The sequence below is a fragment of the Papio anubis genome, chromosome 3 (genome assembly GCF_008728515.1).
Source record: "Papio anubis isolate 15944 chromosome 3, Panubis1.0, whole genome shotgun sequence".
NCBI classification, from domain to species: Eukaryota; Metazoa; Chordata; class Mammalia; order Primates; family Cercopithecidae; genus Papio; species Papio anubis.
In genome coordinates, this window is record NC_044978.1 from 34,461,476 (window position 1) to 34,480,958 (window position 19,483).

Genomic DNA, 19,483 nt, shown 5'->3' on the forward strand with positions numbered 1-19,483 from the left:
GAAAATTGTTATGAGTGAATCTGAAACCCTAGCAACCCATATCTGACATCTCAATTACTCTGAAATCACCCCTAAGTCTCTCTTTCCATGTGAATTTTTCTTTATTTTGTTCTGTTATTTATTTATTTATTTTTGAGACAAGGCTTCACTCTGTCACCCAGGCTGGAGTTCAGTGACATGATCACAGGTCACTGCAGCCTCAAACTCCCAGGCTTTAAGCTATTCTTCCCCCTCAGCTTCTTGAGTAGCTGGGACAACAGGTACAAGCCACCATGCTCAACTAATTTTTTTTTTATTTTGTATATAGATGAGTTCTCTCTATGTTGCCAAAGCTGGTGTTGAACTCCTGGACTCAAGTGATCCTCCCACCTCAGCCACCCAAAGTGCTGGGTGTCACGCATCCAGGCTTAAGCCACCACACCCAGCCTTAGGACTTGGTGCCCTTTTAGGTGAATGAGAATCAAGCAGATTCTCCTGGAACACATCCACAAGCTGAAGGCAGAGAAGGCCTGCAAGAAGCCGTTGGCTGACCAGATAGGGCCTCAGGGTTAAGACCAAGGAAGTACAGGAGTGCCCTAAGGAGCCGCTTCAGGCCAAGAAGGAAGTAACCAAGGCTTTGTCCATGCAAGAGATCAAGACATAAAGGTCCCCACCTCTTACGTATGCATGGTGCTTGATATGGTTTGGCTCTGTCTCTACACCCAAATCTCGTTTCTAATCGTAATACCCATGTGGCAAGGGAGAGACCTGGTGGGAGGTGATTGGATCGTGCAGGTGGTTCCCCCATGCTGTTCTTGTGATAGTGAGGGAGTTATCATGGGACCTGATGATTCTCCCTCACAGTTTCCTCTGCACTCTCTGTCTTTCCTGCCACCTGTGACAAAGGTACTTGCTTCTCCTTCACCTTCCGCCATGATTGTAAGTTTTCTTAGGCCTCCTCAGCCATGCAGAACTGTGAATCAATTAAACCTCTTTCCTTTATGAATTATCCAGTCTCTGGTATTTCTTTATAGCAGTGTTAAAACAGACTAACACAGGTATGTACTGCTTGCCTTAAATTATGATCATCATTCATATTTTGTGCTCAAAGAAAGATGACAGCTAATTTGGGTTGTTTGTTTTTCTCCCCCTGTGCCTCTCAACTTCCTTATGGAAAAATCACAGCCATAAAAGAACTCAACATCACAAAGACAGGAATAATTGGAGTCCTGATTTTCTTTGGTATATCACCTGAATCCCAAATATGAGGTCATTTAATAGTATTACACGTTTATAAAATCATGACATGTGGAGCAAAATATCACTTGCTAAAATTAAAGACTTGCCAGTTCTTAAAATTGTTGATAGATGTCTAACCACTGAATTATATACCTTCTTTGATGTTGAGATGGTCTATTTGGTAAACATAACGCTGGTCTACATAATCTACAGCACAACTGAATATCAAAGGTTTATTTGATATTTGTGCTTCCTTCCACTTCCTTCAATAAACCAGAATATTCTTAATATTCAACCAATGCTTCCAATATTATTAGATTTCTTTAGGAGTTTTGATTTGATGATTTATAGCCCTCTGAAGAAACAGAAAGGTATATAATAATGGATCAGTAAATTACTGCTTTGCCAGAAAAAATCCATGAGGTATTTTTCTACATTAATCACCTATTTTATAGATGACTGATCCAGAGAATGATTAAGTTTAAATTTAATTATTAAAAATGTAGAAAGGGAAAATATACATTTAAAATTTTTTTCTTTACACATTTTCTCTCATCATACTTTTAAAAGTATTTCTCATGTATGCTAAGGCTATGTAAAAGTAAAATTAAACTACATAATTTGGTTTACTATTACAATTCAATAATAGGGAAGCTCTTTATTTACGTGATTTTATGCATTACCCCCAAACCAATACATTTTTTGTCTTATTAATATGCTGAGATTCAGTCAATAAATATGTATTGAGAACCCACTTCACGCCCTTTTTAGGATGTGGTAGAGAACAACACAGAGAAAATCACAACTCTGATGAAGCCCACATTCTATTTGCAGAAGACAGAAAATAAAAAAGCAAATGAATGAAAAGAATAATTTCAAAGAGGGACAAACACTAAAGGGAAAATTGAGAGGGGTGATGGGAAGGGAAGTGACTGGCTGATCACTATTACAGAGAGGGCAGCTGAGGAGAAAGTCAGTCTAAATGACAAGAAGAGTCAGCCAGCAAAGATCTGGGAGGAGGGCATTCCAGGCTAGGAGAAAAGCAAATGCAGCAGCCTTTGATCAAGAATAAGCTTGGAGGCCAATGTAGCTGGTGCAGACTGGGTGAGAGGGAGAATCATAAGGAGTGGAGTGTGAGGGGTGAGGAGTAATGAAGTTATGCACTGCCCCATGTTGGCCGTGGGAATAAATTTCCATTGTACAGCATTTTAATTATAACCAGAAATCACTAAAAGTTTTAAATAGAGTGTATATAATCTATATACTGTTTTAAAGGAGAACTTTGAATATTGTATGGAAAGAGAATAGAATGAAGGAAAAGCAGGAATAGAAGTAATTAGGAGGTTGTATTTCAGCAAGATGTGATGGTGACTTGGATATGGGTAGAAGCAATGGACATGGTGAGGAGTGATCAGATCTGGGAGATTTCTAATCTTGTGTAAGGGATAGATGTAAGGGGCCCTGGCCTAACAACTGGGTAAATGGTGATGTCATTCACTGAGAAGGAGAAGACTATGAAAGGAGCATATTTGGAGAGGGAGGAGATCAAGAATTCCACTTTTAGTGTTCTAAGTGTTAGTGAGCTGTTAAACAGGTAAAGATAAGGAGTAAACAGTTAGTCAAATGAGTATAGCACCCTGAAGCATATATGATTTGCAGTTCATTTCCAAAAATGTACACTACTTTCTACAGCTATTTGGCAAATACTCTGATTGTTTTCTGTTAATCTTCTGCCCAAACCCATTAATGGAATTTCTTTAGAAATGATGCACAATTGACGTTTCCCTTGTACTCACCTGCCCACATAGATGTCCTTGGATATGAGAAGAAGAATGCAAATTATGTTGGATGCCTGAAACTGAAGGGTCTCTTAATTTTCACTGGTGCATTAGTATTAGTACCTTCCTGAGTCTATTAATTTGCCTGAATTTACTGTTTCTTATTTTTTATAGTACTTCTCCTTTTTCCCAGAAAAGTGTAAAAAAAGTCTTAATATAACTTACATACTAAGAATCAGAATAAAGTTAGTCTTGTATCACCAACACTTACTATAGAACTTAGATTAGACAAGATAAAAGAAATGTTGGTTGAATTAATGCATCAATTACAATAACTATATTTAATGTGTATTTTTAATTTTTATTATCATCAAATTTAGTAATTTATCAAGAATATTGAGGCTTTCCAAATATTATGTGAAGCCAATCTACAACCAGTTACACAAATGAGGTTACATAATTTGGTCAATACAGACAGAGATGGTGAGTTAATTATCTTAAGGTCACTGGGTAAAATCCTACTTCCCATGACGTACATAGTCTATAGCTTAAGTGAATAAACACTGTTTTCCTCCACAAATGTGGTACAGTAGGCAGTTCAGTAGGGAAATTAAATCTAACTGAAAGGTCAAGGATGGAGAGAGAGACTTGGAGATGACTGGAGACTGATGGAACAACAGCTCTGGGCCTGTGTTGCACTTCCTTTATGATGCACTTGCCTGATGTTGTAGACAAATGTGATCAAATTTCACCCACTTCATAGTGATGAAAAGAAAAAGCAGTGCTAGTCAGTGCAACACTGGTGACCAACAGGATTCACGTAGAGTTTTTCCAAATAACAGAGCAAGTGAAAATTCATCTTCCCATCTCCATGCAACGAGTGAGAGAAAACATGAGAGAATAACAAAAGTTTCTATAAGGTTCATTTGTGAGGAGAGAACACAGATTATCCCTGGAGATCAATTGATGAGAAGAACGGCGGTGATTCACTTAGATGGAGGCATGAAATAGAAAGGTCAGGGCCAGTGTATTTTCTTGTCAAATGGAGGTTTTTCATTCTTTTGGGGTGTATTTTCAGTTTGGGTAAGTTGTATTTTTCCAACTTATAGCTCCAAAGTGATAAGGCAACAGCCTTTGAACTTATTGAAACAAACATTTCATTATTAAAGAAAGACTATTAGCCCCTTTAAGTAAAAGTTTTGCGTAAAGTAAGATCCATTTTATGACACCATATACTATAGAATAAGTATGTGTGTGTGTACATACACACACACACACATATATATATATATATATATATTTTTTTTTTTTTTTTTTGAGACAGAGTCTCGCTCTGTCGCCCAGGCTGGAGTGCAGTGGCGTGATCTTAGCTCACTGCAAGCTCTGCCTCCCAGGTTCATGCCATTCTCCTGCCTCAGGCCTCACGCGTAGCTGAGACTACAGGCACCTGCCAGCACGCCCGGTTAATTTGTGTGTGTGTGTGTGTGTGTGTGTGTGTGTGTGTGTGTGTATTTTTAGTAGAGACAGGGTTTCACCATGTTAGCCAGGATGGTCTCAATCTCCTGACCTCGTGATCTGCCTGCCTTGGTCTCCCAAAGTGCTGGGATTACAGGCGTGAGCCACCGCGCCTGGCCCCAAATAAGTATACTTTTATGGTAATAGGAATGTAGGAAATCACTCATATTTTCCACATCCGTCTAACAAGATAGTGGCTATCTGTTGTTTTGCTTTCTAAAGAACCAGTGTCACGAACGTTCACATTCCTTTCAAGCTTTCCGATTAAGTTGCTCATTAAGACTAGCCTCAATTACATTTTATAGTCAAAACTGAAGTAAAAAATATAGTACTTAAAATGCTCTTTTCCCATATTTAATTAAAATGTAGATACTGGGACCGCAAATAAGGGGACTCTGAATCATTAAATCCAGGATGAGATCTAGGAAGGAATCTCATCTGCATTTTTAACAAGCTCTCCAGATAATTCTAATGAAGCTGACTTTCCTCTACACCATACTTTAGGAAACATTTGTTTTGACTCATGAACTTGAAGTTTTAAGGACCCTAGAGATCATCTTGTAAAATCAAACTGGCGTGTTCTACAAATGATGAAAGCAAAGTCGAGAGAATTTGGTGCTTGCCAGTTTAGTTGGTGATTACTAGCAAAGGTCTCCTAACCCCAAGGCCAGAGTTCCCACATGAGGTCCTTCCTACCCAAAGCCTGGAACACACAGTGTGAACATGAAATAGGAACCAGTGTTTGATCAATAGAGCCTTCCAGGCTGCAGGGTAGTATGTGGATGTGCTCTGAGAATTTCATCATCATCCACAGATAGCAGCAACTTAAGCCATACCCCACAACAATCTATTCAGTCTTTTAAAAATAATAAAAAATAAACTATAACCTTTATATAGAACTTTGTATTTCACTAAGGACGTTCACATTTTATCTTGTCTGAGTCTCCCAAAACCTTATCCATGAGATGAAAACAAATTATTATTTTCATTATTCAGACTAGGAAAATGGAACTCAGATAAATTCAGTATGGTTAAATTACAGCCTAGGCATATACTGAAGTTCAACAGGTAAAATTTAGCCAAATGAGAAAGGGAAGATTCTTCTGAAATAGCATGGGCTGCTAGCTTGCCAATACACTCAATGAGCATGTGCACAAGCATGAACAGGAAATGGAGTCCTTCGATCTGCCCTCACTGTCTCAGGCCCCCATCTCTCTTGTGGAATAAGAAATAAGCAGCTCCTCTCCACTTGTATATGAAGCTAAAGTCTAAATGTGTGTATCTTTTACCCCATTTTCACTACACACAAGCACAATGACTGTCTTTGGTGTCTTTCCTATGAAGCAACAATCTGGTCCAAGAGGAACCTAGGTGTGTTGGACTCACTGAGAGATGGTGAGTTGATGCCCAATTAGGTAGATGGAGCCCAGAGAGGAGGCCTTCTGGTGGAGTTACACATGCACCGCCCCTGTCACCTGCTCACCCAACCACTCCCCATCATGGCATAGAACATGGCCACATTCAACCTAGCATCAAGATCTGAAAGAGGATTTTTCTTTTTTTTTTTTTTAAATTAAACTTTAAGTTCTGGGATACATGTGCAGAACTTGCAGGTTTGTTACATAGATGTACATTTGCCATAGTATTTTGCTGCACCCATCAACCTGTCATCTAGGTTTTAAGCCCTCATGCAATAGGTATTTGTCCTAATGCTCTCTCTCCCCTTGCCCCCTATTCCCCCACAGGCCCCGGTATGTGATGTTCCCATCCCTGTGTCCATGTGTTCTCATTATTCAACCCCCACTTATGAGTGAGAATATGCAGTGTTTGGTTTTCTGTTTCCGTGTTAGTTTGCTGAGAATGATGCTTTCCAGCTTCATCCATGTCCCTGCAAAGGACACGAACTCATCCTTTTTTATGGCTGCATAGTATGCCATGGTATATATGTGCCAGATTTTCTTTATCCAGTCTATAATTGATGGGCATTTGGGTTGGTTCCAAGTCTTTGCTATTGTGAATAGTGCTGCAATAAACATATGTGTCCATGTGTCTTTATAGTAGAATGATTTATAATCCTTGGGGTATATATCCAGTAATGGGATTGCTGGGTCAAATAGTATTTCTGGTTCTAAATCCTTTAGTAATTGCCACACTGTCTTCCACAATGGTTGAACTAATTTACACTCCCACCAACAGTGTAAAAGTGTTCCTGTTTCTCCACATCCTTGCCAGCATCTGTTGCTTCCTGACTTTTTAATGGTCACCATTCTAACTGGTGTGAGATGGTATCTCATTGTGGTTTTGATTTGCATTTCTCTAATGACCAGAGACAATGAGCTTTTTTTCATATGTTTGTTGGCCACATAGATGTCTTCTTTTGAGAAATGTCTGTTCATATCCTTCACCCACTTTATGATAGAGTTATTTGTTTTTGTTTTTTTTTTCTTATAAATTTGTTTAGTTCCTTGTAGATTCTGGATATTAGACCTTTGTCAGACAGATGGATTGCAAAAATGTTCTCCCATTCTATATGTTGCCTGTTCACTTTGATGATAGTTTCTTTTGCTATGCAGAAGCTCTTCAGTTTAATTAGATCTCATTTGTCAATTTTGGCTTTTGTTGCAATTGCTTTTGCTGTTTTAATCATGAAGTCTTGCTCATGCCTATGTCCTGAATGGTATTGCCTATGTTTTCTTCTAGGGTTTTTATGGTCTTAGGTTTTGCATTTAAGTCTTTAATCCATCTTGAGTTAATTTTTGTATAAGGTGTAAGGAAGGGGTCCAGTTTCAGTTTCTTGCATATGGCTAGCCAGTTTTCCCAGCACCATTTATTAAATAGGGAATCCTTTCCCCACTGCTTGTTTTTGTCAGGTTTGTCAAGTATCAGATGATTGTAGATGTGTGGTGCTATTTCTGCAGCCTCTATTTTGTTCCATTGCTCTATATATCTGTTTTGGTACCAGTATCATGCTGTTTTGTTTACTGTAGCCTTGTAGTATAGTTTGAAGTCAGGTAGTGTAATGCCTCTAGCTTTGTTCTTTTTGCTTAGGATTGTCTTGCCCATATGGGCTCTTTTTGGGTTCCATATGAAATTTAAAGTAGTTTTTTCTAGTTCTTTGAAGAAAGTCAATGGTAGCTTGATGGGAATAGCATCGAATCTATAAATTACTTTAGGCAGTACGGCCATTTTCACAATATCAATTCTTCCCATCCATGATAATGGAATGTTTTTCCATTTGTTTGTGTGTCCTGTCTTATTTCCTTAAGCAGTGGTTTGTAGTTCCTCTTGAAGACATCCTTCACATCCCTTGTAATTTGCAGTCCTAGGTATTTTATTCTCTATGTAGCAATTGTGAATGCCAGTTCACTCATAATTTGGCTCTCTGTTTGTCCATTGGTGTATAGGAATGCTTGTGATTTTTGCACATTGATTTTGTATCCTAGGACTTTGCTGAAGTTTCTGATCAGCTTAAGGAGTTTTTGGGCTAAGATGATGGGGTTTTCTAAATATACACTCATGTCATCAGCAAACAGAGGCAATTTGACTCCTCTTTTCCTAATTGAATATCCTTTACTTCTTTCTCTTGCCTGATTGCCCTGGCCAGAACTTTCAATACTATGTTGAGTAGGAGTGATAAAAGAGGGCATCCTTGTCTTGTGCTGGTTTTCTAAGGGAATGCTTCCAGCTCTTGCCCATTCAGTATGATATTGGCTATGGCTTTGACATAAATAGCTCACATTATTTTGAGATATGTTCCGTCAGTACCTAGTTTATTGAGTGTTTTTACCATGAAGGGGTGTTGAATTTTATCAAAGGCCTTTTCTGCATCTATTGAGATAATCATGTGTTTTTTGTCATTGGTTCTGTTTATGTGATGGATTATGTTTCTTGATTGGCATATATTGAACCAGCGTTGCATCCCAGGAGTGAAGCTGACTTGATGGTGATGGATAAGCTTTTTGATGTGCTGCTGGATTCAGTTTGCCAGTATTTTATTGAGGATTTTCACATCTATGTTCATCAGGGATATTGGCCTGAATTTTTTTTTTTCGTATCTCTGTCAGGTTTTGGTGCCAGGATAATTCTGGCCTCATAAGATGAGTTAGGGAGGATTCCTTCTCTTTCTATTGTTTGGAATAGTTTCAGAAGGAATGGTACCAGCTCCTCTTTGTACTTCTGGTAGAATTTGGTTGTGAATCCATTTGGTCCTGTGCTTTTTTTTTTGGTTGGTAGGCTATTAATTACTGCCTCAATTTCAGAACTTGTTATTGGTCTATTCAGGGATTCAACTTCTTCCTGATTTAGTCTTGGGAGGGTGTATGTGTTCAGGAATTTATCCATTTCTTCTAGATTTTCTAGTTTATTTGAGTAGAGGTGTTTATAGTATTCTGTGATGGTAGTTTGTATTTCTGTGGGACCAGTGGTGATATCCCCTTTATCATTCCTTATTGTGTCTATTTGAGTCTTCTCTCTTTTCTTCTTTATTAGTCTGGCTAGCAGTTTATCTATTTTGTTAATCTTTTCATAAAAACAGCTCCTGGATTCATTGATTTTTTGAAGGATTTTTCATTTCTCTTCTTCAGTTCTGCTCTGATCTTAATTATTTCTTGTCTTCTGCTAGCTTTTGAATATGTTTGCTCTTGTTTCTGTAGTTCTTCTAATTGCTATGTTAGGATGCCAATTTTAGGTCTTTCTCACTTTGTGATGTGGGCATTTAGTGCTATAAATTTCCCTCTACACACTGCTTTAGCTGTGTCCCAGAGATTCTGGTACATTGTGTCTTTGTTCTCATTGTTTTCAAAGAACTTCTTGATTTCTACCTCAATTTCATTATTTACCCAGAAGTCATTCAGGAGGAGGTTGTTCAGTTTCTGTGTAGTTGTGGAGTTTTGAGTGAGTTTCTTAATCCTGAGTTGTAATTTGATTGCACTGTGGTCTAAGATACTGTTTGTTTTGATTTCCATTCTTTTGCATTTGCTGAAGAGTGTTTTACTTCCAACTATATGGTCGATTTTAGAGTAAGTGCTATGTGGTACTGAGAAGAATGTATATTGGGTTGATATGGGGTGGAGTGTCCTATAGACATCTATGAGGTCCACTTGGTTCAGAACTGAGTTCAAGTCCTGAATGTCTTTGTTAATTTTCTGTCTCATTTTTCTGTCTAATATTGACAGTGGGGTGTTAAAGTCTCTGACTATTATTGTGTGAGAGTCCAAGTCTCTTTGTTGGTCTCTAAGAATTTGTTTTATGAATGTGTGCTCCTGTATTGGGTGCATATATATTTAGTATAGTTAGCTCTTCTTGTTGCATTGATCCCTTTACCATAATGTAATGCCCTTCTTTGTCTTTTTTGATCTTTGTTGGTTTAAAGTCTGTTTTATCAGAGACTAGCATTGCAACCCCTGCTATTTTTTTCTTTCAATTTGCTTGGTAAATATTCCTCCATCCCTTTATTTTGAAACTATGTGTGTCTTTGCACATGATATGGGTCTCCTGAATACAGCACACCAATAGGTCTTGACTCTTTAACCAATTTGCCAGTCTGTGTCTTTTAATTGGGGCATTTAGCCCATTTACATTTAAGGTTAATATTGTTATATGTGAATTTGATTCTGTCATCATAATGCTAGCTGGTTAATTTGCTCATTAGTTGATGCAGTTTCTTCACAGTGTCATTGGTCTTCATATTTTGGTATGTTTTTGCAGTGGCTGGTACCAGTTTTTCCTTTCCATATTTAGTGGTTCCTTCAGGAGCTCTTGTAAGGCAGGCCTGGTGGTGACAAAATATCTCAGCATTTGCTTGTTTGTAAAGGATTTTATTTCTCCTTCACTTAATGAAGCTTAGTTTGGCTGGATATGAAATTCTGGGTTGAAAATTCTTTTCTTTAAGAATGTTGCAAATTGGCCCCCACTCTCTACTGGCTTGTGGGGTTTCTGCCGAGAAATCCGCTGTGAGTCTGATGCCTTTGTAGGCAACCTGGCCTTTCTCTCTGGCTGCCCTTAACATTTTGACCTTTGTTTCAACCTTGGAGAATCTGAAGATTATGTGTCTTGAGATTGCTCTTCTCAAGGAGTATCTTAGTGGTGTTCTCTGTATTTCCTGAATTTGAATGTTGGCCTGTCTTGCTGGGTTAGGGATGTTCTCCTTGATAATATCCTGGAGTGTGTTTTCCAACTTGGTTCCATTCTCCCTGTCACTTTCACGTACACCAATCAAAGGTAGGTTTGGTCTATTTACATAGTCCCATATTTCTTGGAGGCTTTGTTCATTCCTTTTCATTCTTTTTTTTTTTTCTCTCTAATCTTGTCTTCATGCCTTATTTCTTTAAGTTGATCTTCAATCTCTGATATCCTTTCTTGAACTTGTTGATTTGACTATTGATAGTTGCGTATGCTTCATGAAGTTCTCATGCTGTGTTTTTCAGCTCCATCAGGTCATTTATATTTTTCTCTAAACTAGTTATTCTAGTTAGCAATTCCTGTAACCTTTTATCAAGGTTCTTAGCTTCCTTGCATTGAGTTGGAACATGCACCTTTAGCTCAGAGGAGTTTGTTATTACCTACCTTCTGAAGCCTAGTTCTGTCAATTTGTCAAACTCATTCTCTGTCCAGTTTTGTGCCCTTGCTGGAGAGGAGCTGCAATCATTTGGAGGAGAAGAGGTATTCTGGCTTTTGGAATTTTCAGCATTTTTGCACTGTTTTTTCCTCATCTTCATGGAATTATCTACCCTTGATCTTTGATGCTGATGACCTTTGGATGGGGTTTTTCTGCGGGAGTCCTTTTTGTTGATGTTGATGTTATTGTTTTCTGTTTGTTAGTTTTACTTCTAATAGTCAGGCCCCTCTTCTGCAGATCTGCTGGAATTTGCTGGAGGTCCACTCCAGACCCTGTTTTCCTGGGTATCACCAGTGGAGGCTGCAGAACAGCAAAGATTGCTGCCTGTTCCTTCCTCTGGAAACTTTGTCCCAGAGGGGCACCCACCTAATGCCAGTCGGAACTTTCCTATATGAGGTGTCTGTTGACTCCTGCAGGGAGGTGTCTCCTAATCAGGAGGCATGGGGATCAGTGACACACTTGGGGAGGCAGTCTGTCCCTTAGCAGAGCTCAAGCCCTGTGCAGGAGATCCACAGCAGGCAGGAACATTTAAGTCTGCTGAAGCTGCTCCCACAGCCACCCCTTCTCCAAGATGCTCTGTCCCAGGGAGGTGGGAGTTTTATCTATAAGCCCCTGACTGGGGCTGCTGCCTTTCTTCCAGAGATGCCCTGCCCAGAGAGGAGGAATCTAGAGAGACAGTCTGGCCCCAGGCGCCTTGCTGTGCTGTAGTGAGATCTGCACAGTCAGAGTTAACACCGTGAGGGGAAAACCGCCTACTCAAGCCTCAGTAATGGTGGATGCCTCTCCCCCAACAAGCTCAAGCATCCCAGGTCAACTTCAAACTGCTGTGCTGGCAGCAGCGAGAATTTCAAGCCAGTTTTTCTTTGCTTGCTGGGCTCCATGGTAGTCGGACCCACTGAGCAAGACCACTTGGCTCCCTTGCTTCAGCGCCCTTACCAGGGGAGTGAACTTCAGCCCCCTTACCAAGGGATGCTGTCTAACTGGGGTTCCAGGTGCCACTGAGGTATCAAAAACAAAACTCCTGCAGCTAGCTCAGTGTCTGCCCAAACAGCTGCCCAGTTTTGTGCTTGAAACAAAGGGCCCTGGTAGTGAGGCACCAAGGGAATCTCCTAGTCTGTGAGTTGCAAAAACCATGAGAAAAGTGTAGTACCTGGGCCAGATAGCACAATCCCTCATGGCACAGTCCCTCACAGCTTCACTTGGCTAGGGAAGGGAATACCCTAGTCCCTTGCATTTCCCAGGTGAGGCAACGCCCCACCCTGCTTCTGCTTGCCCACCATGGTCTGCACCCACTGTCTAACCAGTCTTAATGAGATGAACTGGGTACCTCAGTTGGGAATGCAGAACTCACCTGCCTTCTGCACTGGTCTCGCTGGGAGCTACAGATCAGAGCTATTCTTATTCCGCCTTCTTGCCAGCTCTCCAAAAGGATTTTTCTTAAGCTGAAAAACATAGAACTGAAATCCTGAAGTAATTCTTAAGGATAATTTTGACTATGTGGAGTTTTACTTTGTACAGTGATTTTAGAACTACTCTAGTGACACCTAAATGAAAACTGATAGGGCTGCCTAGATGTCAGAGCAATCAAATAAAAAATACCAATGTTAGGCTGGGCATGGTGGCTCACACCTGTAATCCCAGCACTTTGGGAGGCCAGGGTGGGTGGATCCCTTGAGCCTGGGAGTTCAAGACCAGCCTGGACAACATGGTGAAACCCCATTTCTTCCAAAAATGTAAAAATTAGCCAGGTGTGGTGGTGCAAACTGTAGTCCCAGGGGGCTGAGGCATGAGGATCACCTGAGTTTGGGAGGCAGAGGTTGCAGTGAGCTGAGATCACACCACTGCACTCTAGCCTGGGCAACAAAGCAAGATCCTGTCTCAAAAAATTAATTAATTAATTAATTTAAAAATATATGAATGTTAAGGAAAATAAGCTATAATTGCAAGGGCCTGCTTAAATATCATCTTAGTTTGGATTTCCCTAGAAGAGAAAGTAGTTTATATGAGGGTGATCTCATGAACCATTAGGAGGTGAGATCAAGAAAGGTAGAAGCCAATACAAGAAGCATTCATGAACAGGTTACTGCTGTGAGAGACCTCTGAGAAAATGTTTAGAACCTACCTCAGGGTTGTCGCACCAGAGGGGCAGGTAAGCTGGAATACTTACCTGTCAAATCCTATTTGGTCACTCATTGAAATTTGTTCCCAAGGCTTTACTTTTCCTGCCTGTCCTGAAGGGCTAAGCACACACCTGCTGACAGAGAAAGCAGGGAGTAGCAGTTTCTTGCAGAAAAGGGCCATTGGCATGTATGGAACACTGGATGAAGTAGCATGCAGCTACTAAAAGTGATTTATAGTAGACAGTTGATATAAAAGATAACAATAAGGTATACAATGGAAAAAACAGGTTACTGAAAGATATGACATTTTTGTTAAAAAAAAAAAAATAGAAAGAAAGGAGTATATTACATGCACCTGGATGCTTAGAGAAAATTTTGAAAAAATATACAACAAAATAGTAGTAATTGTTATGTCTGGGAGGCAGGACCACCATTCATTTTTATTGCCTCCTTTGTGCATATTAGTACTTTCTTAGTTTTCCATAGTGATTTTGCATTATATATGTTAACAGAGAAACACTTTTAAAAATAAAAGAAATGAAAGCATGCCTGCATTGTGAGGGCTGTCTAATCACGAAAGATTTTGTGGATCCTAATAGCAGCACAGTCCCTATAGTATCAAAGATTGGGGTGGAAATGAAACCAGGAGAGCAGGATGCTATAAGTACACATTTAATTTGAGATGTCCTTGCTTGCTCTTCTAGATAAACATAATCGACATTCACTCACTTAATGGTACACAGGAAAAAGTAGATTAGTCAATAGTTGTTCCAATTAACAAAGCAAATGAAAATTTATTTGCCTGACTCCCTGATTTTTGCTCAAATGGGTGGAAGTGAGAGATAAAGAAAAATATTTATGAGATTGATATGTGGTAAAGAAAAAAAAAAAAAAAAGGTTTTTTTGGCCAATGGAGAGATACTATACCCCAAGGCATGTTAGGGAAGTGTGAGAACCTAAACTGGCCAAATGCATCCAGAGAGCAACTAGTAAGGAGAAAGGCTGAGTAAATCAGGTCCAGTAAGAGATAAGGACTACGAAAGAGAAAGAGACGTACCAACCCCTGAGGCCACCTAAAGTTAGATCTTCTCTCTCTGCTATGTCTTTTAATCTCTATTTCATATTTTCACTCTACCTTTTCCCTTCTACTGTTCTCTGAATAGTGTATTTGCTGGGTCTAATTTGCTATTAAGTTTATCCATTGAGTTCTTCGTTTTGATTATATTGTTGTTCTTTCTAGAATTTCTATTTGTTTCTTTTTCACATTTGCTTGTCATTTGGGTCATCTCTTGCTCCTTCTTCATATAGTGGACCCTTGAACAATACAGATTTGAACTACATAGGTCTACTTATACACAGATTTTCTTCTGTTTCTGCCACCCCTGAGACAGCAAGACAAACCCCTCATCTTGTTCCTCCTTTTCAACTTTCTCAATGTGAAGATAAGGATGAAGACCTTTATGATTCACTTCCACTTAATGAATAGTAAATATATTTTCTCCTCCTTATGGTTTTCTTAATAATATTTCCCTTTCTCTAGCATACTTTACTGTAAGAATACAGTATATAATACATATAACATACAAAATATGTGTTAACCAACTGTTTCTGTTATTGGTAAGACTTCCAGTCAACAGGAGGCTATTAGTAGCTATATACTGGAGAGTCAAAAGTTATACGCAGATTTTTGGCTGTGTGAGAGTTGGTACTCCAAACTCCCACATTGTTCAAGGGTCAACTATGTTTTCAATCCTTTCTTTCATTTCTCTGAATATATTAATCATACTTTTATTCTAGGTTTAAGTGTACTTTTTGAAGGTTTTTTGTGAATCTGTTTTGCTACCTAATTTTTTTCCTGGATGTCACTAATGTTGCCATGTTTTGGGGGGAATTCTGTGTTTTGTTTTCTTTATTTCTTTAAGAGGATGACATGGGTTCATGCTTCTCGTAACTTTATCTATAGGATATTTTTGCAGCCAGTACTATAGACAATTTCTTTATCTGTAGAATTTTTTTAGGGCCAGTATTTCAGAGAGGATTGGTGTTTTCTTCTCCTATGTACCTAGAGCCACGGCAACCTAGGACCATTTTAATATCTATCTTGAAGATTTTGTACTACCCAGATAGTATAAATTTGGATTGTAAATCCATGGAAAAGCCAATGTGTGTTTACAAAATCTCATGGAATATTGTTTTACTTCCATCCAACAACCATGTTTGAGACATGCAAGTCTTTCCCAACTTAACATGGAGAGGGTTGAACATGCAAATTTATTTCTACTTCATCTTTGCACTTACAGGCTGCTTTTTCAACATCCTGGCTTTATGTATGAGGTCTCTGTGATCAAAGAAAGAAAAAGACCAACACAGCTACCTACAAAATGAGTTCTGAGTTTATTATACCACACAAGTAGACAATGACAAGAGAAAACCTTCAGCGAATGGCTCCATAAAAGATGAAAGTCTGAAGTTTATATATTCTAGAAGGTCAATTGTACTTATGCCAATTGTGGGTGAAGTTGTGTCCTAGATTAGGCAGGATGAGTCCATAAATTTTAGCCAGTTGATTTGTTGTGTGCATTCAGGAATGAGTTTTTACTTTGGCTTATTGGGGTTGCTAATATTCCCAAGCATTTATTAGCTTTGGCTGGTGGGTTGCTCTAAGTGTTATCAACATCAACTGCTTAAAACTATTGTGGTAAAAACAAACAAAGATATATATATACATCAGCGTTCAGTTTTGATTTCTCCTGGGTAGGGGTTTTGCAAATAGAAACTTCTTCTTAAACATTGTACTCGATTCTCACTTTAAGCAAATGTTGAGTCCTTCAGGAAAAGTAAAACAAATTTTAAGTTAATGGGGTTTCAATGCTTACTTCTCTACACTCCTAACGAGCTAACCAGCTGGTTGATGTACTTGAAAAGATTAGTTTAAATTATTTAATCCAGTATTTTAGTCATTGTCAGTGGAATAGACAATCGGGATGTCCTGTCTGATGAAATTGAAAGTCAAATAAATTGTAGGTTCCTTCTGCTTTGTAGTGGAATTCAAATGTGTACCTCACTGGGATAATTCCAGTCTGGATTTACCCAAATCAATCATCCTACATAAGTAGTGAGTGTTATTTGCCCAGTGGCAAACCAGTGGGCTTGAGTCCTTTAATTCCACAGTAAAAGACTCCTTTTATAAAACAAAATGGTTAACAGTTAAATTAACTTTGAAATACAGGAACTAATTAAGAAACATTTCAAGAGCAAGGGACTCTGTCTTATTCATCTCTTATATTCCCAGTGCTGAATGAAGAGATCAACAAATGAATGGATGAGTTACACTGACATTAGATACCTATGTGTTAAGATATGAAAATCATTCTAAAAAATATAGAAACGAGAGAAAATATGATTTTTTGTTTGTTTTTGCCATTTAAACTACAGCATACATTGAGTGACTGAAGCTTGCTTAAAATGGAAATGTCTTCATCTGGCAGATACAGTAAACAAATTACTTAGAAAAGGTCTCATATGAATCACTTTTCATCAGTTTTCAGACTATTCACCTATATTACTGCAGCAAAGTAAAGACCTGTAAATAGTATGGCCAAGCAGATACATACTGTTACTGGAATTGAACAACCTTCTATTTCTGGAATTGTTAAAACTTGATAGGGTATTACATTAAAACAAAGGCAAGGTAAAGAATTCCATCATTGAAGAAAAAAATAAGAATTTATATAAAACTCAACATCAGAACTAGAAAAAGCCAGGCACTTTCATCACTTTCTTTAATGTGGCTTTTCAAAAAACTAGCAAAAGAAGGCAATAGTTACTACCCACAAGTTCACTGAAAACCTCTATGCCTGAAGTTCCTATAGTCTTGCCTGTTCATTTTCATTCAACAAATATTTATTTAGCACTTACTATTTGCCACACACCATAGAAGGCTTTGAGCATATCAGAAAACTCACAGACAAATAAGGCAAACAGATACATAAATATAATACAATGCAAAATAAATACATGCATTGTTCTTTCTCCCCATCACCTAAACTTTAATATTGTATTCAATTAAATACTAGTTAATTATGACCAATGTTCATAAACATAGATTTTATTGCCCAGCTGGCAACTAATGCTTCATTCAAAATTGTCTACTATGAAATTCAGAGTGAAAATTTGGACCTTGAGGGTTCCTGCCTTCACAGGATGTATTGGTCAATTTGAATGACTACAAGTTGCCTTTGGACACTTACAACATAAAAAGAACATTACACACTCCATTATGCTGCCAATCTGAGGCCTGAGGAGGAAAGAAAGAAGAGAAAAATAAGACTAGGCATTGTAAGTGAAATGAAAGCACAGAGTCCCATCTTCAGAAGCTAATGGTCATCATCAAAGCAGAAAAATGCCAAATCAAATTTCAATGAGCTTGAAAATCCCTTGCCTCAAAAACACGACATTATTGAAAGAGTAAACAGTAAAAGTAAACAAAACTGGGGAGAGAAAGAGAATGAAGATAAATTTATGCATTTAGACCAAATGTAATTCAAATGTTACCTTGAGTCCTTTGCAGAATGATTGCTAATCCTTGGTACTGCAAAATAAATACATTCATTAGAAGTAATGGAAGGATCAAAGAAACCAGACAAATGATTGTTGGAATGTGGTTTAAATATCTCCAAGGGGAAGGAAGAAATCCCAGGTAGTCTTGCTTCCCCACCCTATCAAGCCCACTCTCTCCCTCATAATTTAAACAAGTCTTAAATTTACAGCACACACAAAGCCAGTGAGTACATGTGGATCAATACAGAAAAACAAAAACATGGTAATAGGAAGTTAAATGCAGGAACAAGATTTCCAGTCATAAAAATCAGGCAGAAAAATGGGGAAAAGGAGACAGTGCAACAATAGAGCGATGCCATCTGATATGGTTTGGCTGTGTCCCCACCCAAATTTTATCAATTTTATCTTGAATTCCCACATGTTCTGGGAGGGACCCAGTGGGAGGTAATTGAATCATGGGGGCAAGCCTTTCCTATGCTGTTCTCATGGTAGTGAATAAGTCTCATGAGGTCTGATGGTTTCAAAAAGAGAAGTTCCCCTGCAAAAGTTCTCTTCTCTTGTCTGCTGCCACTTGAAACTTGCCTTTCACCTTCTGCCATGATTGTGAGTGGAACTGTAAGTCCAATAAAACTCTTTCTTTTGTAAATTGTCCAGTCTCAAGTACATCTTTATCAGCAGCATGAAAATGAACTAATACAGTAAACTGGTTCCTGTAGAATGTGGGTGTTGTTGAAAAGATACTCAAAAATGTGGAAGTGACTTTGGAACTGGTTAACAGGCAGGTTGGAACAGTTTGGAGGGCTCAGAAGAAGAAAGAAAAATGTTGGAAAGTTTGGAACTTCCTAGAGACTTGTTGAGTAGCTTTGCCCAAAATGGGCAATGAAATCCAGGCTGAGGTGGTCTGAGATGGAGATGAAGAACTTGTTGGGAACTGGAGCAAAGATGACTCTTGTTATGTTTTAGCAAAGAGACTGGCAGCATTTTGCCCCTGCCCTAGAGATTTGTGGAACTTTGAACTTGGGAGAGATGATTTAGGGTATCTGGCAGAAGAAATTTTTGAACAGCAAAGCATTTAAGAGGTGACTTGGGTGCTGTTAAAGGCACTCAGTTTTATAAGGGAATCAAAGCATAAAAGTTTAGAAAACTGGCCGGGCGCGGTGGCTCAAGCCTGTAATCCCAGCACTTTGGGAGGCCGAGATGGGCGGATCACGAGGTCAGGAGATCGAGACCATCCTGGCTAACACGGTGAAACCCCGTCTCTACTAAGAAATACAAAAAATAGCCGGGTGAGGTGGCGGGCGCCTGTAGTCCCAGCTACTCGGGAGGCTGAGGCCAGAGAATGGCGTGAACCTGGGAGGCGGAGCTTGCAGTGAGCTGAGATCCGGCCACTGCACTCCAGCCTGGGCTACAGAGCGAGACTCCGTCTCAAAAAAAAAAAAAAAAAAAAAAAAGTTTAGAAAACTTACAGCCTGACTATGTGATAGAAAAGAAAAACTCATTTTCTGAGGAGAAATTCAAGCTGGCTGCAGAAATTTGCATAAGTAATGAGGAGCCAAATAATGCTAATCCCTAAGACAATGGGGAAAATATCTTCAGGGAATGTCAGAGGTCTTCACAGCAGTGGACACCTAAGACAAAAAAGTGGTTTCATGGGCTGGGCCCAGGGTCCCCATGCT

The 19,483-nt window shown here is 38.9% G+C and overlaps 1 long non-coding RNA gene across 1 annotated transcript; it reads left to right on the forward strand.

The window, feature by feature from the left end:
- The first annotated feature begins 1,877 nt into the window (after positions 1-1,877).
- Positions 1,878-15,721, forward strand: LOC103884722. The gene is made up of 2 exons (XR_647459.3): positions 1,878-4,011; positions 15,548-15,721. It is a non-coding gene; the product is annotated as an uncharacterized LOC103884722 (long non-coding RNA).
- The last annotated feature ends 3,762 nt before the right edge of the window (positions 15,722-19,483 follow it).